We start from the raw sequence: 17,935 nt of genomic DNA, 5'->3' as shown, positions 1-17,935 counted from the left end.
GACCTCATTCATATTGCAGTTTTTGGTACAGTATCAAGCAAGAATAAAAATATCCCTGATCTGAAATAGCAATGCTGACTCTACTGCTGGGGCTTCTTTATCATGTTCTCGGTTTCACTAAACTGTAAAGATGAGTTCCTACAGCCTAGGCTGGGAGAATCCACTTAGAGTAATTTGCTACTGATTTTAAGAGGCCTCTGAGATCTGGTCTGCAGCTGTGGTGTGGGAGAGCCCTGGGCAGCCTCTCGGGCCCCGCCAGCCCTGTGGTTCCAAGCTGCCCACTCTCCAGCTGCCCAAGTCAGCTTGGCATCCTGAGCTTTATTTGGTAGGATGCAGGCTGTTTGGCCTTGGCAGGTGCAGGTTCTGAGGTGTAAGTACCTGCTTTGAGTGTGAGTAGGCTAATAAGTGATGGCCAGACTTTTCTTAAGAAAGGGGTTTACCAAACTCCACATGTTCTCACTTATAAGTGGGAGCTGAACAGTGAGAACACATGGACACATGGGGTGCCGAACAACACACACTGGGGCCTGTCGGGGCGGAGGATTGGGAGACAGAGAGCATCAGGAAGAATAGCTCATGGATGCTGGGCTTAATACCTAGGTGATGGATTGATCTGTGCAGCAAACCACCATGGCACACGTTTACCTATGCAACAAACCTGCACGTCCTGCACATGTACCCTGGAACTTAAAATACTAAAGAAAAAAAGAGGGGTTGGTTACTATGTGGTAGTAATCCAGATGGTCTTCTCTCCCCTCTTCTGAAACAGGTCTGGACCTCAGAAGCAACCAGGGGTCCTGGTCCCATCTCTTTGATGGACAGCCACTCAGGATTAGATTGAGGGAATGCCCTCTATTTTTGACATACAAGCCTCCAGAGTTTAAAATTTCTTTGAATGAGACCACTTAGCCACTTTAGCTTCAAAAAGTATTTTTTGAAATTAGCTCCAGGGGTACATTCAGAATACACATGTCTAAGTAGCTTACTGCTGCCTATAGCCAAAGGAAAGAAGAAAAAGACAAATCAAGACAGTGATTTTTTTCTCTAGCTCCTTCGTTTTATTATAGCCCTGGTTGGAATGATGTTATTTGGTAAAAGACAACTTACTGTCCTCAGAGGTATTCATCTCTCTTCCCGTCAGTCCATAGGAATTGCTTCACACTTGAAGAAACATCAAGCTTTTTGACTGTACCCCAAGGGAAGTAAAAGCCTTGATAGAAGAATAGTCTGTCTCATTCTCTATTTCTCCAAACTCACTCTCCTACCAGGTAGCAATATGTCCAGAGACGACTGGGAATGCATTACAGAAGCACACCGGGCCCAGCCTGTAGAGTTCTTCCTGCCGGTGAGGCAGGAGGTGTGGAGAGTGGATCTGTTCCTTCCTTCATTGTCCTCTGTCAACCTGGCCCGGATGCTTCTCCTCTGGGCCCTCAATGCAATGTAATTAACAGCTGTCCAGAGTGTCCCTTTTTGTGTCTTGTATGATGGTTATAATGCCATTTGCAGAGTGCCTCCTACATACTAGGCACTCCATGTGTCATTTTGCTGGCTCTTCACTGCCTCTCTGTGATGCCGATAGTGCTGTCATCTCTATTTCACCAAAGAAGAAAAGCTGGGAGTAGCTGGTTCCTCCAGAGCAGCAGCAGCAGCAGGAGCTCAGAGTGGCAGCAGAATCCCCTGAGTTAGGGGCAGCGCTGTGTTCTGGGTGGACTGTCTGATTTGAACTAGAACTTCAGCCAGCAGCGGAGAGTCCAGGGAGCAGAGCCCCCACCACTGGGGAGAGGGGCTGCAAGAGGTCAGCACCTCCCAGATATTCCAGGACCTCAGGCTTACAGTGGCAGCCCTCGCTTTGCCCAGGTGACTTGGGACCTCTGATGTGCTGCCAGCATCAGTGAAGATTGGCTCAGAACTAGGTGGGCCTGGGCCACAGATTGGAGCCCCACCTGGCAGGACTGGGGTGAGCCAGCCCTGGAAGAAAGATGGGAAAATTGGGAAACTCCTTGATAAATTGTCAGTTGGGCCCCAGTTGTATGACTATAGAGGTCAGATGAGTGTTAAAAAATCAGTTAGTCCAGCCCCTTCCTTTCTAGATGAGTGAGCTGAGCAACCTTCCTGGCAAGACACAGTCACTTGCCTCAAATCCTGTGAGTGTTGTAGGGGCAAGACCAGAACAAAACCCCTAGTTTTCTGGTTCCTTTTCAACTGCTTTTCCCATTTTGCCACCCTCTGTCTCTTTTATCCTAATTCTACAGCTGGGGCACCAGTGCCACAGAACCCATGAGGACGTTAGAAACCAGAATCCGGATGCCCTGCCTCGTGTGCACAGCAGGACTCTTTCTGTGGGACCTCTCTGTCTCGCTCCTCCGATTGACCAGGCATTGCCATTGAAAACAATTTCAAAATGCGTTTTTTACCAAGTAATTTAAGAAACAATATACACCTTAGGAGATAACACGCAAATGAAAGAGGATTTGCTGTCAGGCAGTGGAGAGCATTTATTGGAACCTGCTGAGTATAAAACCAAGTAAAAGACACTTCGAAATTACAGACACGACCTGACCTCACTCTGGGTAGCTTATCGTCTGACTTCTTGGTGTGATTTTTTTTATCCCCTCTTTTTCTCCAATTAACTACTTGCGTCATCTCATAGATATTGTTATCAATTTCTAATTTGAAGACCAAGAAACTTTCAGCAGCAAATTATTTAACCAGCTAGAACTCGCGTCCAGGGGCTTCTTCGTGTTCATGAATACCAACCCTTGGAAAGCAAATGACATCCTCACCTGGGGACCAGGAGGCTGCTTTGAATCCTGTGGGTCAGGTCCTCAGGAGAGTGAGCTGGGGAATGACACTTCTGTGTCATTTGACTTTCTCTTGATAGTTTAAAATAGGGAAACAAAAAGATTCTATAGGAAAATGCCTTTATACATTTTCTTGTGTATTTTCTACATGTAGGCAATGTCTAGGGAGTCTGTAAGCTGTAGAGATCCGTATGGAATGCTCAGAAAGATCTATCATTCCAATGGAAAGGGTATCTGCACTTGTGCAGTGGCTATGAATTCCCAAATTCAGAGAAGAGCTAACAAATCACTGAATGGCTTTTTCTTTAAAGCGAGGCAAGTGTTGTAGAGGAGGGAAAAAAATCAATCAACAAGCATAGAGATACCAGGAATAAATAATAATCTTTTACATATAAAAAGAGCATCTGTCCTTGGGACTCCACAGCTTTGAAGGCAAGATGAATTCAGCTAGGAACTGAGGGAAACAATTGAAATTTTTCTTTTGTTGGATTCAGCAGGGGATTGAGAATCCTAGTTAATGCACCTGTAGAGGTTTAAAATTCATCAGTAAGACAGAATAAAGGTAAGAGGCAGGTAGATCCTTATACCATGGAACAGAAAGCTTTCTATGCTCAAAGTCTGCCATTTAGTGCCAGGTATCCTTTTAACTACCATTTTGAAGCTACAATAGCAGTAATTCATCTTGTTTTATGATTTATAGCTAATTCAGAATTTCTAAAGACTTTTTATTTCAGAACCCCAAAGTCTCATTTTAGGAAGGCAGTGTCTGATGCCTCATGCATACCCACACCTTTCTTTTTGTTATGCTTAACAAGAATCTGCTCTGAGCTTCTGAATACTTCTCACACTATATCCACCTGGTGACCAGCACATTCATCTGTGGGAGCTCTGGACATGACTCACACAGGGAATATGTCAGACCGACCTGCTTAGCAAATCAACAGAAAGATTGCCCAACTGATCAGCTGACACTTATGGAGACCTTCCACTTGGAGTGTGTGAGTTGTCATCCTGGGCTATGGACCAAGGATGCCAAACTGTGTGCTAAGGGCAGTGGTGTCCAGTTGTAACTTCCTGTCTTTTATATTATATCCATTTTGATTGCAAGTCATATCTACTTTTAGAAAAATATGACATTTTCATGTATATTGATGTACTAGTCTGGGTTCTCCAGAGAAAGAGAACCAATAGGAGATACATACACACATGCATATAAGTGTGTGTATATATATATTATATATATGTGTGTGTGTGTGTGTGTGTGTGTATAGAGAGAGAGAGAGAGAGATTTATTATAAGGAATTGGCTCACACAGTTATGGAGGCTGAGATATCCAAGATCTGCAGTTAGCAAGCTGTAGACCCAAGAGAGCTTATGGTGTAGTTTCAATCTGAGTCCAAGAACCAAGAGAGCGGATGGTGTAAGATTCAGTCCAAGTCCAAGTCTGAAGGCAGAAGAAAACCAATGTCCCAGCCCAAAGATAGTCAAACAGAAAGAAAGAATTATTTATTAATCAGCCTTTTATTTTATTGAGACCTTCAACTGATTGGATAAGGCACACCCACATTGAGGAAGTCAGTCTGCTTTACTCAGTCTACCCAATGTCAATGTTAATCTCATTCAGAAACACCCTCACAGACACAATCAGAACAATGTTTGACCAAATATCTGGGCACTTTATGGCTCAGGCAAATTGATGCATAAAATTAACCATCACAGTCAGTTTTAGTGTCGCATTGTACTTTCTAAAGTGTTATGGGACAAACTTAAAAACAAATGCATGAAATGAGAGTTTCTACAGAGCCATGTCACATTGCTTAATGTAATACATGGTCAAGTAGGCAGCACAACATTAGAATAATTGTAAAAATAAACAATTCCAGGAAGGAGCTCGAAGAATTTAACTGAGTTTAATGGTATTTGCAATTCATCAGTTCTCCTCCCAGGTAGGTTATTGACTAAGCCAGTGACCCCTCACCTGGCTGTATATACAAGTCACTTGAGGAGCACTTTAAAACTAGAACCACAGTGGCCTACCACGGAGGTACCGATTCAAAATTTTCAGGCTGCAGCAAGGAAATCTATCTTTAACAAGTTCTGGAGGTAATTCTTAACCAGATAACCTGACATTGGTCCAGGGCCTGCACCCCTGCATTTGGGAACCATTAGACTGGTGTGAATCTCAGAAAACGATGGTCACAATATGATTTTCAGGTTACTTCAACAACTGTACTTTAAGGCATGGCCAGGCACTATGCTGGGCGTTGGGAATGCAAACACTCAGTCCTTACAAAGTTCAGTCATTTAGACCAGGGGTCCCCAGCCCTGGGCTGCAGACTGGTACTAGGCCATGGCCTGTTAGAAACTGGGCTGCATGGCAGGTGAGCAGCGGGCCAGTGAGCATTACTGCCTGAGCTCTGCCTCCTGTCAGTTCAGCAGCAGCATTAGATTCTCATAGGAGCGCATGCGAGGGATCTAGGTTGTACGCTGCTTATGAGAATCTAATGCCTGATGATCACAGTTGGAACAGTTTATCCCAAAAACACCTCCCAACCCTCTGCCGGTCCATGGAAAAATTGTCTTCCATGAAACTTGTCCCTGGTGCCAAAAACTTGGGGACTGCTGATTTAGACAGATGATAATGCATTACATTATAACACAGTGAGAGCTTTGATCAAGGCACAAGCTAATTACTATAGGGACACAAAGGAAGAATTGACCTTCATATGTGTTTACCTTCATTCCATGGTCTTGGAGAATCGTTGGTCAGATTTTGACAGTTAAGATCAGGAGATGGGCCCGCATCGGCACTCTGGTGATCTGGTTTGGTTTTTCATGGGAGAAAGAATCCAGAAGTGTCACATTTTGAAGCCTACAAAGGGCCGCCCTCTATTCTTTCCAATCTAGTGTGTCCCAGCCCTCTGACAGCTGGTCAGGGTCTCATGGAAGGTCCTAGCAATAGCCTCTGAGTTCAGAGCATGCAACAGGATGTTCACACACAGCAGAGGTGCGAAGCCAGTGTCCCAGCTGGTGTTTCTGGAAGGCTGTGAGAATCAACAGAATTAGTATAGAGGGTGGCTTCTTACTCAGGCTCCTTAGGGGCCATGAGTGACACTCACTAATGTGTCCTCCGGTTAGTTCCATCTCTTTTTGTTGCCACGGTGGTATTTTCCTTCTCAACTGAAGTGCTTAGCTCCCTTTCTTGACTAATTCTCACCTTTGTAGGTTTGCCTCTTGCAACTGGTATCTAAGGTATCTTCTTACCTGGGGCAACTGGTACCCCAGGTAAGAAGAAGCCTCATCTCTGAGCTGAATAGCAAGGCTTTTTGCTAAGATGCAAAAATAAGCCAAATTCATGTTTGACTGCAGCAGATTTTGCTCTGTGAGGAAACTGGACCCGACCCTCTTGACTTCAGCCTTTGGTCTCTGGGTCAGTCTTCCTCGTGACATTACAAAAGGATCTTGGTCCAAGACAAGGGCCAACCCTAGACTTGAACTCATTTTGGGCGTTTGATGGCCTTTCCCCAAGGGTTCAGGGAAGGTACAGGACACAGAGGGCAAGAAGTCTTTGATGTGGTGGTTATTTTTGTTTGATTTTTTAGCCTTGTAACTTACCTAGCAGTTTTGGAGAAAAATTTGAGTTTAGAGTCTGATATTGTATAGATTGGGGATCTCTCTCTCTCTCTCTCTCTCTCTCTCTGTGTGTGTGTGTGTGTGTTGGTATTAAGATCTGCATAAGCTATGCAAAATGTGTCAAACTTGCTTACATGGACTCAGTGAGAAATGTTCCATGAAATGTGAAGCTATGTGTAGACCCCACACTGAAAAAGAGGAGTAGACTGTAGTCACTTATACCTCCAGAGGCAGAAAGAAACTCAGCGACAGATTCGTTGTACCAGAGGGAGTTTGAGGACCGCTACTGGCACTGTGTGCTCTTTTTTCTCAGGCCATTTATTCTGGCAACTCTGGCCCTTTAGCAGACATGGTTGTCAGGTTGTTACCATTTAATAGCTTTCTATAAGATACTGGCATCTTTAAAGGCCAAATAGTGTTGCTGACAGCTATGACTTTATAGAAATAAAGGCAGCTTGCCTTGTTATAAAATAAGGTACATTGCATGAGCAGGAGTACGTATTCATATAGATCAGTGCCTTTTCTTTTTGACCAAAGTTTGTTGCTGCTGTTGCTGCTGTTGGGTGTGAAGGACTTCTGTCTTGTCTGCCAGTCCTGTGACATATTCAGAAAGCTCACCCTGGGAATTTGAGGGTGTGAGGAGAGAGAGAGCCAAAGGGGAATGAAGGTAAGGATGCCATTAGACAAAAGACAGACACGTCGGAGAGATCCCAGCCCTTGTGAAACCAGCAGCCCATTTTATCACCATCATCTGTGATGAGAGCCTAAAAGCCACACCTCATCCTCTATGATGAGAGCCTGAGAACCTCAAAGGGGCTCCTCAGTCACCCCTAGGACTCCATATCTATCTAAGAGCAGACAGATGTGTTACTGTTTCTACAGCAGCAGAAATTACAGCCTTGGCTGTCTGAATCATTAGAGCCATTCAGCATGGAGTTTGGGGAAGTTTCTTATAGGGATAGAAGAGAACTGAAACTTGAACCTCTCAGCATTACATTTCAAAACATCCGTCATGAACTCCTAATTTAAATCTGTTCAGATTGATACTAGTCTGAGGGCTTCTTGGTTTTAGAGCTGTCAGTCCAATTTGGAATAGAAACTAGTTATTGCACCCCATATTTAGCTACTGTTGAGGTTGATTCTATTTTTAAGGAAGAAAAATTCAGTGACTGGTGACCTGGGTTCTTTTTAAGGAACCCAGTTTTGCCTGGTCACTGTGACTTGACACCACTTTGAAAGTTCAAAGCTGTCAGGCCTTTGAGAGCCTTGCCCCAGGGGTTTAGAGAAAAAGTACAGGACACAGAGGGTAAGAAGCCTATGATGTGGTGGTCAATTTTTTTGTTTGTTCGTCTTGAGGTTTTTTTGTTTGAGTTTTTCAGCATCATAATTTACCTACAAGTTTTGGGGGGAAACGGGTCTTATCACCACCTCTCGTCATCTAGGAAGCAAGCACATAACTCACAATCCAGTGACTTTTGGTCACTAACATTCCCAGGGGGAAATTCACTGTCCAGGGAGACACGATGAGGAAGGTGATGTGTGTATGTGTGAGTGTGAGAGTGTGTGTGTGTGTCTCCCTGTGTGTACGTATGTGGTTTCTTCCCATTGTCCCACTCACTTGCCTTATTTAGAGTTGGTGCTGGGATGCCAAGCAGAGTCACTGTGGCCACTGTAAACGTCCACCTCCAGAAAAGGCATTTGTTCTCCTGAAGATGGGAGGAAGTTTTCCGCAGGCCTGCCCTGAAAAGAGTTGTCCTCTTTGTAGGCTTTTCCCTTTCATTTAGACAGCAATACAAGTGATCCAGGAATAAGGAAGCTTAGTTACTTGGTTTAAAGTTGCAAATAACTAGAATTTGTCACCTTGGTGGAGAAGTTAAGAAACATAGCCTGGCCGGGCATGGTGGCTCACACCTGTAATCCCAGCACTTTGGGAGGCAGAGGCAGGCAGATCACAAGGTCAGGAATTTGAGACCAGCCTGGCCAATATGGTGAAACCCCGTCTGTACTAAAAATGCAAAAATTAGCCAGGCATGGTGGCATGTGCCTGTAGTCCCAGCTACTCAGGAGGCTGAGGCCAGAGAATCGCTTGAACCCAGGAGGCAGAGGTTGCAGTGAGCCAAGATCATGCCACTGCAGTCTGGCCTGGGTAACAGAGCGGGATTCTGTCTAAAAAAATAAAAAAGAAGCATAGACTCTGTGAAATTCTTCCTAAAAGGAGACTCAGCTGCCATCTGATTAACTTGGTTTGTGTTTGTTTCTCATGGGTGAGCCTCATTACTTGTCCCTGACCTTTGAATTGGTTCGTTGGGACTCCATTCCAATTTTAGTCCTTGAACATCAAAGCATATTATGACATTGTGCCTTGCGGGTGGGGGGCTGTCTTTAATGTTTGTCTTTGATTTCACAGACTGGGATTCAAAGCCTCTCTTGCCTATTGGATGAAGCAAAGTGAGTTTGTCAAGGACAGTTGGGTTTGGATTGAGGGAGGAGGAAAGTCTAAGAAAATCATGAATGTACTGGTTGCCTAAATAAAAAATAAAAATGCTACCATGAAAACAAAACCCTGCCGGGTGCGGTGGCTCACACCTGTAATCCCAGCACTTTGGGAGGCCGAGGCGGGTGGATCACAAGGTCAGGAGATCGAGACCATGGTGAAACCCCGTCTCTACTAAAAATACAAAAAAAATTAGCTGGGAGTGGTGGCGGGGGCGCCTGTAGTCCCAGCTACTCGGGAGGCTGAGGCAGGAAAATGGCGTGAACCTGGGAGGCGGAGCTTGCAGTGAGCTGAGATCGAGACACTGCACTCCAGCCTGGGCGACAAAGCGAGACTCTGTCTCAAAAAAAAAAAAGAAAACAAAACCCAAACAAACAAACAAAAAACTATGCTGGATAGAAGGATCTTATTCCATATTCAGTTTGTATGACTTATTAGCAGTTCTTTTCGGTTGTAGCATTATTCTGGGCAGGAAGACAGGAGCATAATTAGCACATGGGGGAGATCCCGGTGACCAAGTTTGTGTGTTTGGTCATGTTCCCCCAACCTCCCTACTCCTACCAGTGAACCATTTCCCCAGCCCTCCCAACTGACTCCATCTAAATCTTTGATTTATTATAAGTCAGGAAAAAAATGGATGGCAACCTTGAGAGCAGCCAGAGGCCCTTGCTGTTCTTAGACATATAAATCACAAGGTAGAAGTGTCAAGAATGAAGACAGAATGTCAGTAACCAGCCTGGGGATTGGGGAGGGATTGTGGGACTTTTCTGGGTCTCTGAAATTACAGCGTGTGAAGACAGGAGGAGGCCATCCACATAGCCCAAGGACTGTTAACTGAGAAAGAGAAAGTAATGCTATGGGTAATTCTATGGATGGATGCATCATGATGTTGCCAGATGTAATACTGCAGACTCACAGAGGAAGAATGTAGTTTGGATGTGCCAGCACCGCCCCACAGCCACCATCTGCTGCTGCCCCTTCTCCTCTCCCCTCTCCACACCCAGCCCTAGGTTGGGCTACTCTGGGTTCTGAGTTCCTGATAAGCCATGGTCGTGATGACGTGGCATTTCCTACCCTGATTAGTGGTGAAAAGCTGCGGGTTCCAGGGACAGCTCATTTGTTCCCTAACTCAAGAAAGCAAAACAACGATGGCCCAGGGTAGTCTATCTGGCAAGTTATTATTCAAAGGGCTGGATTTTCTTCTGCTCTACCTCCTTCAAAATTTTGTATAACTTAGTTTATGTATTATCTAGCAGGTCAGGCACCATCTGATCTGGTGTGACAGTGGTTGTGGGGGTGGGGAATGGACTCTCCATCCAGTAGAAGAGTGTGACCTCCAACAGGAATCCCTTTAACACGGACACTCTACAGATGATCTCTTAAGGAGAATGGCTGCTTGGAGACAGCACAAGTTGAGTGGCTGTATGAATAATCTGTTTCAAATGCACGGTCTGCAGGGAGTGGGGGCAGATCCAGTCACAATTTATGGATCATCAAAGGATAATTTTATTATCAACATTTTAATAAGGGAATGTATGGCTTATCCAGAGCCCAAATTCGGGGATCAAGAGTAATCCATAGATGGGAAAATGAAAATCCAACTAGCAGCCCCTGACCCCATCCCCGTTGACGTCCACCACCAATGCTGAGAACTGAGCCATACGTGGACATCGAGGCTGGACCCACTGGTGGTGAGGAGTGGGGTTGGAGGGAATTCAGTCAGAGAGGAAGGCGGGTCTACTGCAGGGAGATGCGTGTAGCCAGGTGGGCTCAGGAATTCCAGCAACCTGTTTCCATTCCCTGTTGAGACTCAGTATATCCGTGGGGCTGAATCAGTATAGCTCCTAGGAGATGGTATTTTTGTTTTCTTACGTGCCTGCCTGCCAGTTCACCCAGTAGAAAATCAACTTCTTTTTCATCAGAGGTAATTTTGAGATTGACTTTATAGAAATACATACTTAAGAGCAAGGGCTGTGGAGCTGGATCTCCCTGGGTTCACATCTTGGCTTTACCACTCACCAACCTTGTGGCCTTGGGCGGGTTACTTAACCTTTCCATTCCTCAATTTCTTTGTGTGTCAAATAGGATGATAACAATACCTATCTCATAGGATTGTTGTGTGGAGTAAATGAAGTGGTTGGTACAGTGGCACAGAAGATAGAGATAGATAGGTAGGTAGATAGATAGATAGATAGATAGACAGACAGACAGACAGACATATACATACATAGATATACACACACACATATGTGTATATATATATGAATGTGGAATTTTCCACTTGATATAAACCAAATTTAACAATTCTTTGCACTGGTTGTTGGAGAGATTGTAAGCCTTTGTATCTTCAATAGCCCAGATGTGCTTAAAGCAATGAACACATAAGGACATTATTGAAAGGCATGGGCAGGATCTAAAATTCTCAGGATGAAGTTGCATGCTAGCATTCTCTGAATTTCTATTTTCTGAATGTAAAGAATACAACATCTGCAAACAACAGCTGGACAAATATTGAAAGATATAATTCCAACTTCTTGCCATGTTGGCAAAAGCAGTTGGGAGAGAGGGAAATGCTTCGCCTTGTATCAGTACCTTTTTATAGCTGGAAGAAAAGAACATCGACAAGTTATTTTGTCAAGGTTTCAGGAGAGCAGACCAAAGAAAACATTGTCTGGAGCCTCCTGGAAGCAATCAGATAGTGTGCAGTCATTTACTGAGAAGGCCTGGCTTATCAGGGCAGATTGATGGATTGTGCTTTGTTTATCTGGAGAAGCTTAGCTGAGTTCCGAACATCAATTTGCATCCTTGCTCTACATTTTAGTAATTCAGCTTCATGTGAAGTGCTGGCCCACAATCAGGGACTGCTTAGACAAGGGAAAGAACAGGAAAGGTGGCCTGAAAAGGGAGCAAGAAACCTGAGCTTCTGTGAAAAAGTGCCCCTGGGGTCGGGGGAGGCACTGGATGGATTAATCAGCTTGCCACAGGACTAGCAGAGCGCACACCATTTGTCCAGCTTATTTAGCTGTGCTTAATAGAGCTATTCTCTCCATTTAATGAGAGAAGGGCTCTATTAGGATGGAGGTGAGACCAGGACAGAGCAGGCAAAGAGGAAACAGTTGAAGAAATAACTACTGAGGACACAAAAAGAAAATGAGACACAGAAGCAATAAAAAGCCCTGGGTCAAGTGTCAGTACAACGGCCAACCCCATGGCTTTCAGACTTCTCTGCAGGCATCCCAGATTTCTGCTCCTGGTGTCTCCCTACCTATAAAATAAACAGGTTGGAGATAAGCATCAGGTCCTTTCCAGCTCTAACCTCCTTTGTTAGTAAATGGCTCTGCAGTCCTGGCCGTGACTCCAATGTAGTAGAAGATGGAAAAATTGTACTTATCATTAGGCCAGGTTCACCTCTTCTTGGCAGACCCCCTCGCCCTTGGCTGTCTGCTTCTCAGTGCATGAGGCTGCGAGACATTCCTGCCTTCACCTGTTGTGTTCTATATAAGACTGGGCTAATGTCCACTTGAAAAGGATTTCACTCCTGGCCTGGAATGTGGCCCTTGTGGAGCTCTATGGAGATACTTCTGATTGTTTTTGCTACTTTGGTAGGAAGCAATAACATCTGGAGAGCATTCTCTTCTTTTATGAGACTGTTAAAACTAGAAAACAAACAAGCAGGCGTGTATCATCAAGTCAGGCGGGAGTCTCTGGCTATGTGCTTGATCCACAGCTTTGGTCTAGGACATGTCTGTCTCCTGCTCTTGCTTATGCTCCCTTTGAGTCATTTCTTCTGACTGCCCATTAAGATGCTCCAGCGGGCTCCTAGTAAGAACTGGGTGACGAGCGGTGGCTTACGCCAGTAATCCCAGCACTTTGAGAGGCCTAGGCGGTTGGATCACCTGAGGTCAGGAGTTGGAGACCAGCCTGGTCAACATGGTGAAACCCCATCTCTACAAATAATACAGAAATTAGCCAGGCATGCTAATTGGTGGTGTGGGCCTGTAATTGAGCTACTTGGGAGGATGAGGTGGGAGAATCACTTGAACCTGGGAGGCAGAGGTTGCAGTGAGGTGAGATCATGCCATTGCCCTGCAGCCTGGGCAACAAGAGCAAAACTCCATCTCAAAAAAAAAAAAAAAAAAGAAAGAAAAGAAAAAAGAACTGGGTGCCTTTTGGGGGCTGGGAATTGATGGTGGGAATGAGAGCCTGGGAACCACATAATTCTATCACTTCTGAGGAGATCAACCAACGTGTAGATTATCTTGCCCTATAACCAGAAGCACAGGACGCTGTTATGTGAAATTCGCCACAATTTCCAGCAGCTAGGTGGTTTGTAGGGGCAGCAACCATGGTTCGAAACCACTCACTTCTTTCTATAAAACTAAATCGGACGTAATGAAATGCTAATTTGACCCAGGGAACTTAGGAGGCCAAGAGAACTGAAGCCGTTATCTGGCTTGGCTCTGTGTTCTGATCTGAAGCCAGCCCCCATGGAACAGAGCCAGTCCCCAATTATGCCTGATTCCCAGCAGCTCATATAATTTATTACGCTAAGAAATAGAGCCTCCTGCTTCTGGCTAGTTGGTTTCTGTTGTTTGGTTACTAGTGTTGCATAGGATAGAGTATGGTAATAAAATATCGGATAATCATCCAGGGCTCACTTGTGCAGGGGTATTCAATATCTTTCCTTATTGTAATATTAGAGTATCAATTATGATGTCATATTAGACAGAATGCTGAAGGATTCTGAAGCCATATTCACCTTCTCTATCCTTTCCACCTTCACTCTGTTTGGAAGAGTCATAGGATTTGGGGGCAGGGGTTAAGCAGAATTTTTACCAGGACTGCTTGCTGCATGGTTTTTGTGTATGACTCAATACCCAGTCCAGGTAACTTTATTAAAAATGATAGATTGTGGAAACCAGCTTGCTGTATGAGTGTAACGAGCCCAAGTGTCTCTTTCAAGTGCATTTGGTTTAGAGATGTCTATATAGTATCTGAAAGTTGTCTGTGTGGCTCGTCTTTATACCAGGAAGCTCCATTCTCTTTATCCGGTGGCATAAAAAATGAACCTACCAAGAGTCATCTTTCCCTCCACCTTTTGTCTCAAATTCTGCTTTCACACATCTGCTATGCACTAATATTCCTAGCCAGAAAAGACTGCAGCTTCCAAGAGGGGTTTCCTTCATTCTCCAGGCTGCTTTACGCCTCAGGGGAAACCCAGGGGCCCAGGGGCCTGTGGGGACTTCACACAGAGCATCTCCCAAGATAAGTTGGTTATAAACTTATCTCAGTTGACTTGGAAACCTAGCTGGATCACTTCTAGATGTTTATGTTTAAATAGGAATTAGATAGAATTCTTGGGATTTATAGAAGAGGACCCCAACTGCCCTGACGGAAGGACTGGCAGTGCTAAGCATGACTTCTAGGTGATTTCAGTTGCTGTTGTGAGTTAGCTTTAAGCCATAAGGATACTTCCAGTGGCAATTAATGTATGGTCTGCCATTATACTGAAACAGAAGCCAAAATCTGTACAAACACATATTTTATAGTCTCTTTAAAATGGCCTCTAGCTTTTGGATTAATATTTGAAAGTTAAACAGTCTACGTCATTTTCTTCTTCCACCCAGTTACTATCAACAGTAGCTTAAGCTGGAATTGTAAGAATCACATGTCAAGTATAGACAAGACTGCTGTGTCATCCCTAATAATGTATTGGTTCTTCTCTCTGCCAAAATGAGATACATTTACTTATGTCCAGCTATTTCTTGCAACAATATCAACCTGACAAGTTCCATTATTCTATTAATACACACACATATTTTTTATCAACTCTCAATGGATGTATCCACACATACACAAAAATGTAAATACACACCACACAAGCACACATCCCTTAGTAGATTTTTAGACAGGTTGAATTCAATAGTATATAAGAGGCCCCTGCTATCTCATTCTTATTACATGTGTCATTGGGAATTGTGTTTGTTTGCAAGGTGTGTGTGTGTGTGTGTGCACGTGTGTGTGTAAGTTCAAAGTACTGTCATATGTACTGTCATTTAAAAACATACACACAGCTTGACCTTGTGTTTGGTACTTTATGTACATTACCTTTCTAAATAATTTCAGTATCCCTTTGAGATGAATAGGATCATTATATTCACTTGCAGATGAGAAATACAGGCTCCAAGATTCACCTGAGAACTTAGTTTACTAACTGTCAGAGATGGAATTTGGACCCGGACCTCCCTGACTCCAGATCCTGAGTTCTTAATCACAACCATCTCCTGCCTATTTAATTCTTGTGACAATCCAATCGCTTTCGTTCAGTTTTATTATCCCTATCTTACAGACAAGAAAACTGAGACCACGTTGGAATTACTTGTCTGGAGCCCCCCATGTTATGATTTTTTGGCTGTGGTTAAATTCAGTCTTTTATATCTGTAATGTTCTGACCAGCAAATAAAATGCCTTGTTTTAATGTAGAGAGTAGAACTGGGCCACCTGACCACAAACTAGATTATTCTGGAAGGTTGATTTATCTTAAACCATAAAGGGAAAACATTGCTCCCCTCAGAAATAGTAACCGAAATAATTTCTTTGGGAAGGGTTGTTACTAGAGGTTAATTAAGATTAATAATACACAACAGGTATTAAATGCTTATTATCTGCTTTACATATGTCAGTTCATTTCATCTTTTCAAAGCCCCATGAGGATGGTTCTGTTTTTTCCCTGTTTTGCCAATGAGACACTGAGAGATTAAAATAACTTGGCCAAGATCATAAAGCTAATAGGTGGCAGAGCTGAGATTCAAACTCAGGTAGGCTGGCCTGGTGTCCTTGGCCTTAACCACTCTGTAGTGTGACCACATTCGTTTCCACTTCACTTTCATTGAGTTTGTAGGTTTAGTGGAGAAAAGACCCTTTATTTTCCCTCCAGTAGTTTGCTAATAATGAGAGCAAGCCATCTGTATTAGTCTGTAATACAGACTTTACAATGCTGTAAAGAAATGCCTGAGACTGGATAATTTATAAAGGGAAGAGGTTTAATTGACTCACAGTTCTGCATGACTGGGGAAGCCTCAGGAAACTTACAATCATGGTGGAAGGGAAAGCAGCACAGACCTTCTTCACATGGCAGCAGGAAAGAGAAGGGTGAATGAGCAAAGCAGGAAGAGCCCCTTATAAAACCATCAGATCTCTGAGAACTCGCTCACTATCGTGAGAACAGCATGGGGGAAACCGCCCCCATGATCCAATCACCTCCCACCAGGTCCCGCCCTTGACACGTGGCGATTATGGGAATTACAATTCGTGATGAGATTTGGGTGGGGACACAGAGCCAAACTATCTTGCCATCCCAGGCAAGTGGCACTCCCTCCATTCTTATGCTCCTGGTCTGGGCATCTGGATTTCCCACAGGTGTAGCCAAATGAAAGAGACCTTAGAATTCAGTTATACTTTGAAAAATACAAAACCAAATCTCCATTATAGTGGTTATGTTTAGCAATACTTAAGTCTCATTTCTAGAATGATAGCCAACAAGACAAACATATAGCTGTAATTTAATGCCTTTTTCAAAAGTCCATGGCCATTATTAAATAGATTATAGAAAACTCCCTTATCTCATCATAGTCACTGATGAGATTCATCCTCTGTGTTTCACCTGTCCTTTAAATTGGTGATCAGAGCATCTTGCTCAGGTGTGTCTACATTGACCCTGGGCCCTAAACATCTGTAATGTCTTCCTCAGCCTCCAGTGTCTTTGTAACATCTTGACAAGAAAGTATTTTCAATTAACCACGGGAGAGACCTTGGTTCCCTGTCTGCTGTCAGCTCTTCCCTCCTCAAGCCCATTGGAATCTGAAAAGAAAACCGATAAAATAAAACTACTGCAAGAAGTTGCTGATTCATGTGAACTCTTTTTTGAAATCAAAACAAATTATTCTCTGTTGCTTTGCCCACCTCTTCTGATAAGCACCTGAGCATCTTTTAGGAACTTAAATTTTAATTCACTTTTCTTCAGCAGCTGAGACTTTATAGCCTACTTCTGCTAGGGAGTTGGGAGTTACAAAACATCTATTTACACCTGAAGCCTTTTGCTAAAAGAGTTGGCATTCCTTTCAGAACATAGCATCAATTTAAAATAAAAAAAGACATTTAAACAGAAAACACATTTCAAAATACATCAGTCTCCCATGGGGCTATTTTACTCAGCTGAGGTGGGGAGAGGGAGATTGTTCGGTTCTCAAAAGATAGAACCTTTTTTTCTGTCTGTGAACAAGGGATAGAATAGTGTGGGAGAAATGGCTGGACTTGGGACTCCAACCCAGGCTTGAATCTTGACCCTATCGTTATAATCACTTATGGCTCTAAGCATCCCTTACCCATATGTAAAATAGGGGCTATAATGCTGTGATTATCTATGAGCAAAGAAGCCAGTTATAGTTAAACCAGGAGAGAAATGATGGCAGCAACTTGATATTAGATTTTTTTTTTTTTTTTTGAGATGGAGTCTCGCTCTGTCGCCCAGGCTGGAGTGCAGTGGCATGATCTCGGCTCACTGCAACCTCTGCCTCCCGGGTTCAAGTGATTCTCCTGCCTCAGCCTCCCGAGTAGCTGGGACTGCAGGTGCGTGCCACCACACCCAGCTCATTTTTTGTATTTTTAGTAGAGATGGGTTTTCACCATGTTAGCCAGGATGGTCTCGATCTCCTGACCTTGTAATCCGCCTGCCTCGGCCTCCCAAAGTGCTAGGATTATAGGCGTGAGCCACTGCGCCCGACTGATATTAGATCTTTGTACAAAGACTGTGCTCTTTCTAGCCCATGATTTGGAAAGAGTGTAAATGGTAACTAATAGGTTATAATAAACCTATTTGGAGATGGGCAGAAGGTTACAGTAGTTGAGGGGTTTAGGGGAAGAGCTCAAGCCTTAGAATTAGATGATTTTTAATCTTGGTTTTAGGGCTCATTAGCTAAGGGACCCTGAGCAAGTTATTTTATTTCTC

General features: G+C 43.8%; 1 protein-coding gene and 1 long non-coding RNA gene across 19 annotated transcripts in view; both read left to right on the top strand.

Annotated features, from left to right (window-relative positions):
* The window catches only part of NCAM1 (neural cell adhesion molecule 1), a 312,825-nt gene that overhangs the window by 222,268 nt on the left and 72,622 nt on the right, over nucleotides 1-17,935 (top strand). The gene's annotated exons all lie outside the window — the stretch shown is intronic.
* On the top strand, nucleotides 9,253-16,826 carry LOC103877910. Its single transcript, XR_637832.4, has 2 exons — nucleotides 9,253-13,814; nucleotides 16,679-16,826. It is a non-coding gene; the product is annotated as an uncharacterized LOC103877910 (long non-coding RNA).

The sequence above is a fragment of the Papio anubis genome, chromosome 12 (genome assembly GCF_008728515.1).
Source record: "Papio anubis isolate 15944 chromosome 12, Panubis1.0, whole genome shotgun sequence".
NCBI lineage: Eukaryota > Metazoa > Chordata > Mammalia > Primates > Cercopithecidae > Papio > Papio anubis.
The sequence above is the reverse complement of the archived record's forward strand: the minus strand, read 5'-3'. Positions and strand labels throughout refer to the sequence as shown.